At 35.3% G+C, this 17514-nt stretch overlaps 1 protein-coding gene across 6 annotated transcripts in view; it reads right to left on the reverse strand.

Annotated features, from left to right (window-relative positions):
• The window catches only part of HS3ST5 (heparan sulfate-glucosamine 3-sulfotransferase 5), a 292703-nt gene that overhangs the window by 161714 nt on the left and 113475 nt on the right, over window positions 1-17514 (reverse strand). For 4 of the 6 annotated variants that reach the window (XM_058307304.2, XM_058307310.1, XM_058307307.1 and 1 more), the window contains one exon: window positions 6357-6549. The gene's annotated coding sequence lies outside the window, so the exon portion shown is untranslated. Of the gene's footprint in view, window positions 1-4618; window positions 4656-6356; window positions 6550-17514 lie in introns of all 6 variants that reach the window. The other 2 variants (XM_058307309.1, XM_058307312.1) reach the window with 1 other exon arrangement.

Raw genomic sequence — 17514 nt, forward strand, 5'->3', positions numbered from 1 at the left:
TTTGCTCACTAATTTATCTCAAGCCCTACAACTGCCCAGGTCATAGTAGTTATTAACATTTGTTGAATGTGTGGAGGGATGAAGTTTGCATTGGATCATAATGTACCTAGGTATGCATCTGTATTCTCAGCTGAAATCATTGTACCATACATGACAAATGTACATTTCTACTCACCAAGACAAACAATCATCTAGTAAGTATAGTTTATGAAGTTTATATTAGGCTTTCCATTTTGAAAAAGTAAATTTGGCAGGGTTGATTATGATGAAAATGTAGTTGTCATGGCACAGCACGTACAAACCCTACTCATGAAAGAACAACTAATGAAAGAGCAAAGAGAATTACTTGAGCATGAGGATGGAGATAGAACATTTGGTGGTTGTAAATGTTGGCTCACATACCCTTTTCATTTATTTGATTCTAACCAACTTGAAACTGCCATCCAGAATTTTCCTATTCAAAAGATAAGACTAATAACTTAGTGATCTATATTATATTAATAGTAATATTATAGGTTAAGTTGCATTTACAGAGATGTGATTATTCCAGTGTCAGCAGATAAAAAGATTATATGTGAGGAATCTTTACTTTGTCAAGCTGTATGAGGAAATTTTAATCTAGATGGTTGAGATCTAGCAGTGAGAAAAAAACTGAAGAAAATGTATGTAAATTAGAAAACCATATCTCTAAAATGCTACTATAAAAACAATAGTGTCATTAAAAATTTTTGCTGAAATCATAAAGTCCAATGTATTCTATTTTCATTTTGAATATTCTCCCCTTTAGTACGAATGCCACATGCCAGCATTCAAGACATTTCTCAGAATTTTAGGTCAGCAATGCAAGTGTTTTTTCCCTTATAAGTTTCATGCTCTACAAAGTTTGTCATCATAAACCACTTTGCATTTATTACAAATATGTGTTACATTAGAAAAGCAATGCAACTGTATTCCATTTTGCTTGTAAAGCTAAGCAGCTCTGCATTATAACTAAATTGAGTTAATGGGATTATGCTTGAAGGATGTGTTACCTGAAACTGAAGTTACCTAGTTATTCCTTACTGAACTTAGGAGTCTGCAAAATGAAGGCAAGAAACCTGCTGTGAGGAGGATAGGAAAATTATTATAATCTGCATTCCTAAATTGAATGAGAATTTTTGCTCAGCAGAAATCTCTTGACTGCAAAAACTCTGAAATTATATCCTGCTGTTAAAAATACCTGTTGGGGTGGGGGAGTCCAAACATTGCATTTTCCTTCAGAGCAAATAAGTTGACTGCATACATTTACAGCTTTAGTGAAAGCTTGCTTGCCTTCTTTTGAAAAAGAGAGAAGCAACTTGTAACCCTCTTTGGATGATAATGAAAAACATGGTGTGATTAGTCAGATACTTAATTTTTGGTTAATAGTTATAAAGTTTTAATGGAATGATTGCTGCATGATAAGACCTGCAAATTATTTTAATTTAGATACCTCCAAACATCATGCTACGCTCGGCCTGAGATACTTCAGGATCTTGCGACCAGTTTAACCAATGGCCTACATGAGGCTACCAAATCACTCAGAAGGTTAGGAAAGCAGGGCTCACTTCAGATACTATGTGATTTCAGCATTACTCTTAATGACATCCTAATGAACATATGTTTTCTCTATTGGATGGGGGGAAAGGGAAGCAACATCTAAAACATGCAATGCATTTTTTATGGATTTACATAGGCTTTATTTCAAATGGCAGTTGACAGGGGAGTAAATGTTGGTATAGAATATTTTATAGAGGTAACATGGCATCATCTAATCATTTTTTTTCCTTAATGCATGAATATAATCCTGGAATGAGTAAGCTCAGGTAGAATAAAATAAAATAATTCCACACATGACTTGGGATATTAACCTGTAGAGTTCTATGTGGAAAGCAAACTATTAAAGGCAAGAGTGCTACAATTTTTCCATGGCCTAAACAACTGCCAGATTCTTGGGAATTCAATTGGCAGATTCACAAAAGGTTCATCAATTAATCCTTCATTTAAAATATCTCACTCTTCTTGAATATTTATATACCAAGTTAGATCATATGTGAAGTTCCATTTTCAAACAATAAACAAACTAAATTAAACAATTCTGGTGGCTGGATCATGTTAAATTTATAAATTAATTTAGGAAGAATTAATATATTATTTTGAATCTTCCTATCTAAGAATATTATGTATGTGTACATATATATATTTTAAAAATTAGTTCAAGCCCTTTTTTAGGGGCCTTAAGTAGTGTTTTTAAAGTTATCTTTTTTATATTTTATATTTTTATTTTAGTCTTAAGTTCATTTCTAATTAAGTTTATCTTTTTTGTGTGCTCTTATAAATTGGGTTTCTTTTATATTCTAATTTTTTAGTCACATTAACTTACCAGTTTTTATTCTTTCTTAATTTAATGATTTGTTTTTATCACTATTAATTTTCCTCTGAGAACTGTTTTGTATTTGTAACATATGTCTTTGCCATGATTTTCACTATTTCCTTTTACAGGAATTTTTACAATTTTGGTTTGGTCCAAATGCCTTATTTTAGGATCAAGAAAATGAGGCTCAGGGAGAGGTGAAGAGATTTTCCCAAGGTTACTCTGCTTGGAAGAAGCTGAGCCAGATACTTTGTAGCCCAGTACCTCCAGGCAAAGGTTCTTTCCATTTCACTTTAAGCCAAAAGTGTTTCATTTCACTTAAAGGACTCAGCATATGTCTTGTCACACAGAAGGATTAACCTAATGTCTGCTTGGCAATTATCATCTCATTCTTTATTCCAACTATAGAATCACACATCAGAATTGTTGTAACAGAGAACTTTCAGAGGGTCTTCTATTCATCTACACAAACTGTTACTTTTATTTTCGATTTAAAATGAGAAACTCCTGATAAAGGCGTATTTACTTCTCCTTTCCCAAACCCTCTAAACCAGCATTCTGAAATCAAATTACACAGCTTGTGCTTAAAACATAAGGGCCAGATTCTTTCTTCAAATACACCACCCACTCCCTCACAGCAGAATTTGGCCCTAAAAACCCATTAACAAATATTGTCATTAAACTAAAGAGCTAATTACTTTGGATCCAGACAGAATGAACAGAATCACAGGCCAACTGCAGCTGGTAATAATAACAGTAGACTAACCGTATGCTACACTGGAGATTTAAAGAAGAAGGTCTTATCAACATTAATGTAACCAAACATTTAAAATCATCCTCTGAATGGAACAAACAATTATAGGTAGGTAATTCTTCCGAGCACATTGGAATGATGTGATACAAGAAATAAAGCCTCTTTCCAAGGAATTAATCATCATAATTTGAGATTATCTTTGTTTAATGAAGAGGAAAATGTTGAGAATTTTATTGCTGTAATATTTCAAAAATGAAGAAGTGTATCTGAAAATCATTTTGATCTAACTGGAAGTGCTGTTCTCAAATTCAGATCAGTATAATACCACCAGACACAGGAGCCTAGCTTTAAGGCTATTTTAAACAACCATTAGCAGGGCACTCATAGTTAGGTAAAAATGGAGTTTTCAGATAACTGAATATTTTCCTCACTCTTTAAAAATATTTAAAGTTACATTAATAATACATAAGTTAAAAAAGTCATTTTTAAATCCTGAGAAGCAATAAAACTCAGCCATAATTTTACCAATTGATGATAACCATTGAAAAAATTTTTTTGTATATCCTTTCAACTTTCTTCCCATGCATCTCTATCCGCAGTTTTTTAAAATAAACATGGGTCCACGTGATAATATGGTTTTGTAACTTATTTTCATTTACAATATATTATGAACATTTCTCCACATCAATAAATACATTATTACTACATAAATTTTAATGATGCCCCAATTTCTTAAATTGAGAATAATAAACACATTTCAATCTTTTTTGGATAACTCACAACTATCGTTATTGTACTGTTTCATAATAACAATACTGCTCCCAAGAGCTTCTTACATATTTAAATCTCCTTTCTGTTATGCTGAATGATCCCAGATGGCTCTGCTGTTCTAATGCTGTTTTACTTTTAGCTCTTTTCATCCTCAGTATCAGATTTCCAGTTGGCGCTGACTAAGCCTGAAGTAAACCTAACTTACTGTTTCTATATCTAGGTTAATGACATGAAAGATTACCCACTGACAACTAAAATAATAATTTCGAGTTCAATTAATTATATTTCTAAGAACCTAGATATTTTCTTCACTTATTTTGTAGATTATCTTCTTACCATCTTTACCCAAGAAATCATTGAAAAACATTTGTTTAGTCATTTATTGTTAATAATTGTTAATAAAACAACCAGGTTGTTATTTACTGCTATTTGTATTAGAGAGACTTTTGTACATGCTTGGAAGAGAAAAGAATGCTAATACACGTGACGGGACCGGACTAGAATCTCTTAATAGTCAGTTTCTGCTCTAAAACTTTATGCTTCTATGACTCTAAAAAGTTCTGTAATTTATTCCTTTGTTGCATATTTTATTTCTGCGTCTCGCTCAGGTACCCTGAAACTACAATGTAGGTTTTCTTTAGGGAGCCACAATTTAAGAGCACAGTCTGACAAATGCACCAATGATAATGAACGTGACTCACTTGAGGACACAATTCCATTCTCTCTCCACCTGCTCCTCTGCAAGTAAAATACAAAAAGAAAAAGAAAGTGAGGAGGCAAAGAGAAATTTTTATGTTTTTCTGAAATTGGGACTATTACAGAAGATTTGCATTAAAAGCTTTATTAAACCTTCTTTGGGGACTTTTAGCCAACCATAAACTGGAGTCCTACAAGTTTTAGGATTTTATGATTATGTGTATGTTCAGAATATTTGTCTCTAGCCTTAATTCATAAAAAGCTGTTTGGCTGGTCAATCTTACTATGGAGAACAAATCTGACAACAGATGCATGTGAGAATTTATTATTATTGTACATAATCCAGTTTTGTAAATCTCTGATTTTGATTACTTTAAAAAAATGCTGCCTTATTTTATTCAAATAGCTATATTCAATTTTCTGTGTGTAATACTAATAGCTAATATGTAGCTGATAGTTACTACAGGGATATACTTCTTTTTGATTAACAGTTTATCTTTGCTTCTGAGACTTTATGGACTATAAATTTCTATACAATGTAAACAGGGCATATGTACACTGATACAGAGAGGAGAAACTATCTATAAACCTAAAATTCAAAGTATTTCAAATAAAATCTTCATTCTTCATTATAAAAATAATACCATATTGAACTTTAAGGAGTCATCACAATTTAAGATATGATTATGTCCCTACTAATTGCTTTTTTTTACTGGAGTTAAAATAACTTTCATAAACTTAAAATTGAAAATAATAAAAATGAAGTTGCTAAGTTAAATATAGGAAACGAATATAGAGTGATATTCACAAAATACACATGCAACGTCATAAATATAACACATAATTTATAAATTTTTATCTGCAGAGGAAAAGGGTAGCTGAAGATGTATGGAAAAGATCTGTTCTTTTGAAATCTAAGATTGAGCTTTCAAAATAAGGAAAAAAGATACAACTCTCAAAAATGTAGACTTGTTTAGCAATCCCAGTGATAACACATCATTCTCATCTTGTAGATATTTCTCAGAATTAGACCCAATAACCTTAAACACCTGAATAAATTAAAATATATGGAATAGAAGAACAGCTAGTGAGAGCAATGACAGGGCACTAACCCTGAAAGAGAGAGACGCATGCCTGCATATTAGGGCATTATATTGAGCTTTAAAAGGGAGTATCAACCAAGACTGATAAATATGAGGGTCAGTTAGGGAGCACTATTGTAGCTTCTCTGAGCTAAAAATCATCCCTTCCTTATATATTTTTGTGATTGTAGAAAAACAGCATGAAAACATCAAGTTTAATATAAAGTTTGAAAATTAGAAGTGTATTATTTTGAACGCCAGTATCAGTATTTCTCAAAGATCCATGACCCACCTTCATCATGATCACTCTGGGGGATAGGGACTGTAAAAATGCAGATTCATGGACCACACCCCAGACCTAGTGAATCTAAGTCAAAACAGGCCCAGAAATCAGCATTTTAAGGACCTTCCCAGCTAGGTGACTTTTATACATATCGAAACTTGGAAAACACTGTAGGTCATGCTTTTTGGTGTAACTTTTAAATGTTGTTTGATATATTCCCCTTTTTCTTTTTTGCTGTGGAACTGCACATATGGTTATTTTCCTTACATTTAAAAAACGTTCTTGCTTTTGCACACTCTATTAAAACATATCCAATGTCCATTTTTGACATATTTAAGAGTAACACAAGAATGTGAAGTACTTTGAAATTTTACTTACCTTGAAATCCTTATGCTCACTCAGAAAGTTCTGAACATAAATGATGGAAATTTTCAAGACAAACGTATGTAATATACACTCTCCTTAACCTCCAAAGTTTTCAAGGCTTGCCAAGGACACTCCTGAGGTGGACACCAGAAATGACGTTGAGAAGGAACGATATCAAAGCTGGAGCCACTGACGACTTGATTATCTATGAAGAGAAGAGAAAAACCAGCGGTTGGTCACCTGAAATGCATAGAGAATCTGCTGTGGAGAGGGTTATTTTCAGTAAACCAGCAGTGTTGCTAAATTTAAACTTGGCCTGGGTTTGTTGTTCCCTGATTTAGCATGGTTGTCATTTAAAATTTCATGTCATTGTGAAGTCAGAATTGCATGATGATGCTGCCTGCAGAGGATTCTGGTTGAATTCATATTGCTTTAATTGGCTATTTTTTCTAAACATTGCATCAAGAGGTATAATTACTAATTTTATTTTTGATATGCAGGTGCTACATTTTGGTGCTGAATTTCTTTCTAAGTCAAGTTGATGAGGTCTCTTGGAAATATATCTTTATATGAAACTATAACACCCTGAAAAAGATAACATGATACTTTTACTAACTCCCCACGGAATCATCTGTTACTTTTGCTATATTTTCTTTCACTTCGGTAATGCCTGCCAAGATAATTAGACATAAACAAGAATAATACCCTTCCTAGTCAATATGTGTTGCCTACTCAGGGAAACCAAAATTCTAGCATCTTTGCTGAATGCATTAAGCAGATGTTGGTAGTGGCTAATAGAAAAAAAAGAATAAAATATCTTTTTAAATCATCAATCAATCATACATCTTAAAGGGTAGAGAAAGGAAATCTACATAAATACAAGGTCAAAGATAAAGTGACAAGGAATAATACACCTGTAAGCACAGAGCACCTATTGTCTAACAACAGGTGTTCCTGAAAGATCCCAATGCTTGGCAACCCAAAAACCATTTCTCACTTTCTTCTTCCTTGATATGTCTCATAAACAGAGGAGGGAAAATTAATGTTCACTTTCCTAGACTCTTTAGCTGCTAAGAGTGGTCACATGACTCCATTCTGGCCCACAAGCTCTAAAAAATCTGCTGGGGAAGAAATCCAGGCAGAATTTTGCTTTACTGATAAACAGGAAGATTCCTGTTGCTCTTCTCTCTTCCATGCATTTGTCTGCCATGAATGAGGATGTGGTACTTGGAGGCAGAGCAGCCATTTTGTCACTATGATGTAAAACCTAAGTGAAAACCCAGAGAAAGACAAAAGCATGGGCCCTGTTATTGAATGACAATGAACCAATACCACTGCTTCCTCTGGAGTTCTATTTGTTTAAACCACGTAGAGTTGGGTTTTTTGTTGTTGCTGTTTGGTAACAAAAGCCTTATTAGCTGACAAGGGCTCACTTGTTTCAAGTTAAGTGCTGTTGTAATGACTGAAGGGACATTCAGCTTTTAACTCCATAGAATGTAACCTAGAATGGAAGCAAAGTTGAAGGTGCTTAGAATTTGCCTTCTTTTTGACTTCTAGGAAAGTTGTGCATGTGGGGAATAAAAGGACACAAGATGATGGTAACTAGCATAAACAAAACAAATGGAAAGCCTCTTTCAGGGCATGGTTTAAAGGAATAGAGTCCAGCTTAACAGCAGGTAAAAGGTAGGAGTTATCTTTTTCTCAGTGGTAAAGTCATCACAGTATTCAAAATCTCACTGGAAGAGTTTGAAGGTTCACCTAAAATTTCTTTTTCATTATCTAAGTTCTGTGGATTTTTTCTTCAAAATATTTTATAGATCCATCACTTCATTTTCTTTCTTCAGTCAACATTTCTTAAACACAGTTCAGGTTTTTACTATCTCTCTCCAAGACTATTGCTATAGACTCTTAAACAGATTTTGCTTTTTCCTTTCTCTTAAACATTACAGTATGTCCTACAATTGTCTTAAGACTTAACTTCTTAAAATACTGCTTTCATTGGATCCCTCTTCTCTTCAAAATACCAGAATGCCCATTAGTCTTTTGGATTCAGTCCAAGGTCCTTAACCTGCCACTTAAGTCTCCTCATATAATCATAATACAGACTCTTCTAGATTTCCTATCCTCCTTCCAAACACTCTTTGTGGTTTGGTGGGAGGCTTTATCTTTATGCCAGATTGGCTTTAGATAATCAATGTATCTCACTCCCTACCTATAAAAACAGGGATGTACATGTGATTTTAATGGGCCAATTGGTCTCCACTTTGGGTTCTGGTTGCCTTATTATGTAAGAAAACTTTCTTTTTCTTGCTGGACATGATCATGTAAATACATAGCCTCTGGGACCACTCACAGCCATCTTGGGATCACAAGAGGAGAATTTGCCCAAAATTATATCAACACCAAGGAAACAAAGTTGAGAAATAAAATAAATGGTTTCTGAGCATGTTGATTTGCCCCTGGGTAGAGCATTGTTTGAAAGAAGAATCCTCTGAAATTTTCATTCATATGTGAGTCAATAGATTCCTGTACATAATTAAGTTAGTTTATGCTGGTATTCCTGTTTGCAGCCCAAAAGATCTTTTCAGTCTATTTATTTATATTTTTATTGTATGTCTACTGTTTCATTCATTTGCCCTCACCTCTCTTCGTATCCATATTCTATCTTCTTTTTACCATGCAGCCCTCCTTTCCCTTAACTCAGTCATCAGTTGGATAAGCCAAAACCAAGGTCTATCTGGTCATCAGATTTGTTTGATTTTATTTGCTAAATAATTTTCAAATTGATCAACTTTGCCCCATTTTTCTCAATATCCTCCCTACAACCTCCTCCTACACCACTATCACTGCCACCATCACCACCACTGATTACCCTACCTCCCTTGTGCCTTGCCCAGAATACCACATGATTTCTTTCTGTCTCCATACATTTTGTCCCCCTCCAAGACATATTCCTCATGGCATCTAGAGTGATCATTTAAAAATACACAACTGAGCACATCCATTCCTTGTTTAAATACCTTCAATAACTTCCCACAGTTCTTAGGATAAAGACCCAAACCTTATGGTGGCCTACAAGGTCTCACATTATCCAATCTCTATTTAACTCTCTAGCCTCCTCTCCCTAAGGGGTAGTGACCATTTCCAGTTGTCACATAGTAGGCACTCAATAAATATTTGTTCAGGGAACAATTATCTTGCAATGGCTCTTGAACCATGTTATTAATTTTTCCTTTATATTTTATTTTCTGAATTACTGATAAGTATATTGAAGACAAGGATGTGTCTTATACTCCTTTGTACCCTATCCTATAGCAGAATGTCATGCAAGTGTTAGGGGTTCAGAAGGTATTTGATTATTTTAATATTGGTAATTTTAATATAATTCCTTGTTAAAAGTTTGAGGCTCATTCTCTTTCTCACAATGACCTCGGTTTTACTCTTCTATAAGATAAAAAATAAATGGGGGAAATATATTATGATTCAGTCAAAAAATGAAAAAACTAGGAAACATTTTTGATCACAATTCTACAGAATTTGCACAGATTAATTACAAAAGAACTCCTCCTCTGCATAGTATGGAGAAGCCATAGATGAGCCCTAAGGCTTATAGAAAAACACTTGGACATGATGTTTACTATTTACACTGTCATATTTTCAAATATTCCCTATTTCTCTTTAGAAATCTTTTATCTTTGAAGATTATAAGCACAGTTTTAATAGGTTCAATGACTAATAGCTGAAGTTTTTTTGAGTAGCAAAAAAAAAAATACTTGGATTATTTTGAGAAATGATTATCCCTAGTGCAAATTAATGCCTAGTTATTGGACATTTACCTGAAAAGTGCAAAGGAACTTCACAGATTCAAGGGCAGCTTTGAAATATCAGCCCACGTTATATAGATTGATATCACACTAAAATACCAGATTTCCTAGGGCAGCCTAAAATCAAGAACATGTACTGGAGAACTAAAAGCAATTAACCAGTGAGGCCACGAATGCATTTTGCTAAACAGGAGTGGCACAGGGACATATGTTTCTTGGAGCTTCTGAATGTGTTAGATGGGGCCAGGTAATGGTTTCCAAATTGAAGAATGGTAGCTAGAACTAGGATTGAGGCAGTCCAGAAGGAAAAGAGGCTGGGAAATATAAGAATAAACAAAACAAATTTTGTGCCTGAATAAAATTCTTCAGCAGGCTTAAGCTTCTGTTTCTTAAAAACTAGCTGAAGTTTGCCTAAGGCGTATTTACAGAAGAGGTAATTGTCTTTGGTCTTCTATAGTCCTTTTGTTCTGTTATAAATATCTTCTAGTTTGCCCAGGGTATTGAATCCGCTAAGGAGTTTGTAGAATTAAAAATAAAAACGAAAGAAAGTAAAGAAAAAAGGGGAAAAAAATAAGTAACTTTCCTGCATGAAATGCATTTTGAAAATGATTACAAATAGTTGTCTTAAAAATCAGAAAGCAGGCGACAGTACACTTTTTCCCCACAAGGTATTAAAATGTTTTAAGAAACAAGTATTTCATGGCTTAAAATTCAACAGCTTTTCAAGCAAAACAAGAAACTTCACCACGGTGTTGGTCGTTATGTCATTTTTCAGGTAACTTTACCTCCAAGGGACAGTTTGAAGCTGCACTGTTTAGTTTGCTCTTCTTTATATAATTAAAGATGAGCTTAACTGTGTAACAGAAGAACAGATTCTCACTCTCTGCATCTTTATACATTCTTCTTTCTGGAATGAGGACAAAAACTGATTTTCACCTATATGACTTCATTTGCTAAATTTTTAGCTTTATTTATTAATTTCTGAATCTCCTTCAGGACTGTTTGTCCTTTTGCATGAAAATTGATATATATTCTATAATTATAGTACCAAATTTTGTATTTCTTTAAAAACTGATTCTTTTGCTAAGAGTGTGAGATTGCCTATTTATGCAGCCTTTAAATAGGTTTCCCTCTGAATATTGGCATAAAAATGTAAAAAGTTTTATCTCCTTCTAGCTCAAAGATTTTACAACACCCTGTGACATCTTCTATAAATAAAAAAGTAAAATTTCCCGTCATAATTTTGAAAACGGCCCAAGAGAATAAGAATATTGTCTGATAAGAACTAAACATGGGAACTATGCAAAAAACATCCACGATACCCCAAGATGATCAGTCTTATGTAATTTTTCTCAATAAATGAGTGACTGAAGACTTTGGGAAAGCCTAATACTACATTAAGGAGATCTGGAAATAATGCCATGAAGAGAGGCAGGGCTGGAATGTGATTATGGAAGCTAACCTTATATTATTTCTGGTCCTAAAAAAATACTATGCACAGGTAGTGGGTGATTAGATGAGATCCATTCAACCCCAAAACAATTCTTACACAGACCCCTAGAGTTCTGTGGAGCGTGGTTTGAACTCCATTAGCTTTGAGAATGAAAAAGTGAAAATCCAGGAGTCAATAGTTTCCAGTGTTGCCAGGAGGTCCTACACCTTTTTGATGAGTGGAGAAGTCACTAATGGATGATTCCTCAAACCTTCCCTAGGTCTAGAGGATGTGGCCCTCACAGCCACCTGCATTTACTAGGTCAGCTTTCCCAGTGACTGACAGGCCAGTAGGAGGCACTCTGGGTTGATGATACAAAGGGTACCAAGGTTTTGGACACAGTGTATGAGTAGCCCCTGATCAGGAGTTGGTACCAAGTGCAGGAACTTCAGGCCCTCTGGAATCTGGTGGAATGAGATTGCCTCCTTGAATCTAATTATGCAGAAATTTTTACCCCGTAATGGAGGGTGGGGGGTAAATTTTACAAGGGCAGACCATTATGGGTTCATTGTGGACAGCCATCTGGCTTGCTCCTTCCAACATGCTGATCTTTACTCTGTGGTTCTGCAAAAGGTATTTTTCCAAAAAAAAAAAAATCATTAAATAACCCTCCATTCATCTTTTCTTTGTACCATAGTGATGTGTTACCCATCATATACAAATCAAATAAGGTAAGATTCACTCATTGATGTAGACTCTCAATTCACTTACCCAATTAACTAAATAAGTTCTCATTGAAGAGTTGTAATAAATGGAAACATTTATAATTTTTCATATTATATATATGTGATTATATATAGCTAATTATAACTCATAGAGTATCTTTATATTGAGGGGTTCTTTTTTATTTAAATATTTATTCTTTACTCCCAACTACTTTAAAGTGTATCTGTTTGAATTTAATTAATAACAGTTGAATCTTTTCTGTGCCTTTCTTCAGGGAGGAGTCTGTTGAGCATAGAGCCTATGCCTCCAACATCCCTCTGCCCGTAGGAGAATGTTTGGCTTCCAGAGGCGCTTGCTGCATGATGGGGAACCCTACATACACGATTATGTGTGAGCGCAAAAGAGAAAAATGTTTCCAGCCTTTATCTGCCATCGTTTTCATTTATTTCCGGCACCAGCAAGACAAGATTTGCATTACTCCTGAGCACAGGCGATGATGCATTTAGATGCGTTTTGCCATCTCTCCACAAGATGAAACATATGCCATATAACAATTGGTACTGCAATTTTATACTGAATTGAAATATTTTAGACTTTGATGGGCTCAACAGATATATATATATATATATACACACACATATACAGAAAAGATAGATGTCAAAGAACAGGAAAATGTTTAACTATATCTTCAATACCGCTGACTTTGGGCCCATGTTATCAGCACTGCTTTCTAGAATGTTTCCCAGAAAGTCAGTTATACACACTTAGTATGATGACTTTAAAGATGGGTCTACATATGCTAAAATGATTTAAGATATCTTCTTGACTTAGATCAAATGAACACTATAAATATGTTTCAAATGCTCTTCACAGCAAAAAAGACTAACTTATTTTTGGTGAAAGGCAGGGAGTAGACTATGCTGGGAAACAGAGAAAATTCACATTTATATTACTGCACAGCATAATTTTTTTTCTCAAATCTATTTGACAGAAAAATACAAGAAGCATGATTCCTTCCCTTAATGTTATCGAGGGAAAATTCAAATGAGTTAAAACTAAAAAATATATTAGTTCTGGATTGTTGTAAAAATAACTCTGAACTGGGGTGAGTGATATAGCTTCTAATCCAGGCTCTATCATCATGTGATATAATCACTCCTTCCTGAAGGGTTTTTGTTTCCTTTTGTCTTTTTGGTCCATCTCTGTTAAAAAAGATTTGTACTAAACCAGGACTTTTTACTTCTTGGCTACAATTTACCTGGGTTTTAAAGGATGGACCCACTCCCCATCCCCAAAGAATCTGTCAGTTGGTCTGTGGTGGAAAACTGAGCTTCAAAAGCATTCCCCAGGCCCCTCCCCAGGTGATTGTAATATGCGGCCTCAGTTGAGAACCACTGAGTAGATGACATTTAAGCACCTTTACCACCTGTGGTGAATTAAAATGTGTATCCTAGTATGGACATGCTCTTTGTCTTGTTCTACATTCTAGTGGGTACGGAACTATTGTAAACAAAATCTCACCAATATGCTACTTCAGTGAAGGCATGGCCCATCTGATTTGGTTGGGTTTTGATCCATCACTGGAGTACTTTATAAACAGAGTGAAAGATGGAAAGAGAAGCCATGGGAGCACCCAAAAGCTGGAAGTCAACAGAAGTAGAAGAGAAAGAAGAAGACATTGTTACAAGCATTATCACAAGATATAAAAGCCAAGGAACCCCCAAAATTGCCAGCCAGCCAGAGGATATGGACCCCAGGATAAAGTAAGCTTTCTAGCCTTTGAAACGGTCAAATCAATAAATTCCTGTGGTGAAGCCAACCCACTGTATGGTATTTGTTTCAGCAGCCAGGAAACTAAAACACCACCAACAAGCTATGATTCTAGAGTTTCTGAGGAAAGTCCCTCCCTTCTCACACACACATACACATACATACAAATGGCCAATGTTTGTTACTTAATCTGGACTCCTGTTTTAATCTGATAATATTTTTCTACATAAATGAGGCACAAATTTTTAACTAACAAATGAAAACCAGGATACCCTTGATGCAAATCAGATAAAGTACTAAGTAAGAGGGAAGGCATATAGAGGGAAGAGAAGCAGAGAAACAGAACATAGGCACTGCCAGAATATAACTTTCCTGAGAGCAAGATTGCATCTGTTCATCAACATTTAATAAAAATGTTACTATATGCTTATTTACATATAACATTTTCTAATTCTAAGATTTTTAAAACCCCTCTGCTTTTGACATAACCGAGTAAATACAAAAAATTAACCATGATGGTGAACACAAAGTTCACTGCTATGGAATGTGGAGGGCTGATCTAATTAAATGAGACAAATCTATTCCAATGAAGAAGAAACTTGATGATTATTTATTGAGTGAAATTCTCCCATGTTTTAAATAGATCTTACATTTATCTGATTATCAAAAAAGAAGTTTACTAGGAAAATGTTGATAGCTTTTGCATTGCAAGAGGAAGATCCAGAGATAGCAGACAGTGCCTTTATGGACCAGGCAAATGGGGCCCAGCAGAGCTTTTGGTGGTTTGGCCACCAGAAAGAGCATCAGTGTAGGAGGTTTGGACCTTGGCACCATTTCTCATTTGGCTAAAGGACCACTCTACTCCCATGCAAGAAGGAAGGGGGTGGAGTGTGTGTGTATGTGGGGGGGGGGGGAGAGAACAGAAGAAAAAAGGAATTTTACAAAAGAATTCAAGGATCCCTTAAGAAAGAACTGTATTTTGCATTATCTGGCTAGATATTCTGAGATTTTGCCAGCTACTCAAAATCTATAAGATGAATGAAGACAAGGTCGAATATTATAGACCTGAACCCTAAGGAAAAGACAAAGGACCAAGTTCTGTGTGTGTTTATTAGGGTTACTAAATTCTTCTAAATAATGCCTTTCTTCAACCAGCTAATCCAGTACCTCTCTGTACCATTGCTTCACTGAATAATAAATGAATCCTGGGTTTGATATCAGTTTCACATATGTAACTGCATTTATGTTTCAAAATACTTTTTACTTTCTCCCCTGTACTTTCAAGCTCCTAAACTAGGTCTGAGATCTCCTCAAAAAGATAGAAAGGGAGTGGTTGAGCATCTGCTTCTCATGTATGAGGTCATGAGTTCAATTCTGGTACCTCCTAAAACAAACAAACTAACTAAAGTTTCAAAGAGGTAGAATATCATGCCTTACTTATTTTAAGCACGCTCTACAAGGGAAATGAAGAAATGTTGAAGGTAATCAGGGATTAAACGAAAATTATGAAAAAAAAAAAGAATCGTGGGCAAGCTTTCTACTATAAATATCAAATTTGTGAGCTTTTATGTTTTCTAGTATGACTTTCATTTTAAAATTGTTTTATTTAGTCTCATTGTGCATGATAAAAATCCTCTTTAATTTGAATTATATCATTAATTTTTATTTAAAAAGTTGCACTGAATAGGACTGTTATGGTACAGTTTGTTCACAGCGCTAGGGTACCCAGTTCAGAGGATCAATTTGGCAGATCAAATCAAACATATGCTTTAATTGCCAAATTGTGCATCCTGACATGAAATTGCATCCACCAGGAGGATGGGGTGCATTTTAGCAATTTGCACAGTTGAATGGCTAGAAGTGGCCCTGCCCTAATTTTTTTTTTTGAAGTACCAGGGCTGCAGATTATATTTGGAACCTCATATACGGGAAGTTAGCTCTGTAGACATCAACTCCCCTGAGTTGGTTTTTTTCATTTATTTCCTTGTTGTGTTTTTGTTTTAGGAGGCTCTGAGAACCAAACCTAGCACTTCCCATGTAAGAAGCAAGCACTCAACTGCTTGAGCCACATCTGCTCCCCCCTGCCCCAATCTTGAATCTGGGATGGGTATTCTTAAGGAGGGAAGGATATTGCATGGGACCCCCATTTCCTCTCTTTTGTTCTCCCCTGTTTAGGCCACAGTTAAGAGGCCAAGTCTGTGGCTTGAGACTAGGATGAAAACTGTGGCCCTATTTTCCCTCCTGTAGCTCTGACCTCTGGTCCTGCAGTTGGGGGGCTCCTTCTCATCTTTGAGATGTGGCTGCAGGAAAAGAGTATCCCCCCACAGACAGGGTGGCTGATAATTGTATCTGGAGGGTTGCCCAATTCTTGGTCCTCCTTTCTGTTTGAAGGGGCTTATTATACAGAAAAAGGTGGACCACACTCAACAAAATTTGTTTCGTTAGATAACGTTCACTCATTTATTCAGCCAAAATTCATTCATTATAGAGTGCCTTGCTTGTACTAAGCCATAGGATAATAAAAATTCTTAGATAATTTGCAGATGTAACTTATTCCTTGATGTCAGCTTAAATTGTTTTCACTCAAATCTCAAGCTTTTACACACAAACACACATACACTCACACACTCACACTTGACTGTCCCTCCTATTAGGAAGGCTTTTTATTCTCTACTAAGTGACTTTGAGCAGAGTTCACAAGAGCCCCTCTCTTTCCCAGTGCTATTCCCTGTCCTTGAGTAAATGATGATTGTTTCGAATGCCAAGCTTCCTACTCTATCACTTTAATCAAAGCTCCCAGTATACTTCCAGTCTTCCCTTGACCTCAGAGTGCCTGCCCTTTGACAGCTGCCTTTCTTTCATTCCTAAAGCACCAATCTCCTCAGCTATCAGTTTTACTACTGCTCTGCTCTTTGCAATTCATTTTTCAACCCCATCTGAGAATATCTCAATGAAATGAAATGGCCCAAAATATTTCAAGGTTAAAACCAAGAATAGCAGGTGGGAGGGAGAAAGGAGAGGGGATTCCTGGTATATATCCACCAGTGGTGAAAATATGATTAGGAATAACTGTAAATGATCCTTTGTAGCTAAACTCAAGAGCAGGGTCACTGTCCTGATTTAAATGCTTCAAGACAAACTGGAGTAAATGCAAAAATATACTTTTGTAACTTAATGTGTAAAAAAGCCCACCATGTGATCTGGACTCTCTTCTCTATGTAATTATAGTCATTTTCTGAAGTGTCTAGTATGAAAACACAGAATTATAACTGCAGTTTCCAGTAATATCTTGTGAAAAAAGCATCTAAGAGCTTAGAATCCAGAATGCTGCTCTCCCTACTGAATCACTCCCCAATCACCCACACTGTTTCCTCTTTGGAGGTGAGTACTGATCACACCAGAGATGAAAGTTAAAGAT

The sequence above is a fragment of the Dasypus novemcinctus genome, chromosome 11 (genome assembly GCF_030445035.2).
Source record: "Dasypus novemcinctus isolate mDasNov1 chromosome 11, mDasNov1.1.hap2, whole genome shotgun sequence".
Taxonomy (NCBI): domain Eukaryota; kingdom Metazoa; phylum Chordata; class Mammalia; order Cingulata; family Dasypodidae; genus Dasypus; species Dasypus novemcinctus.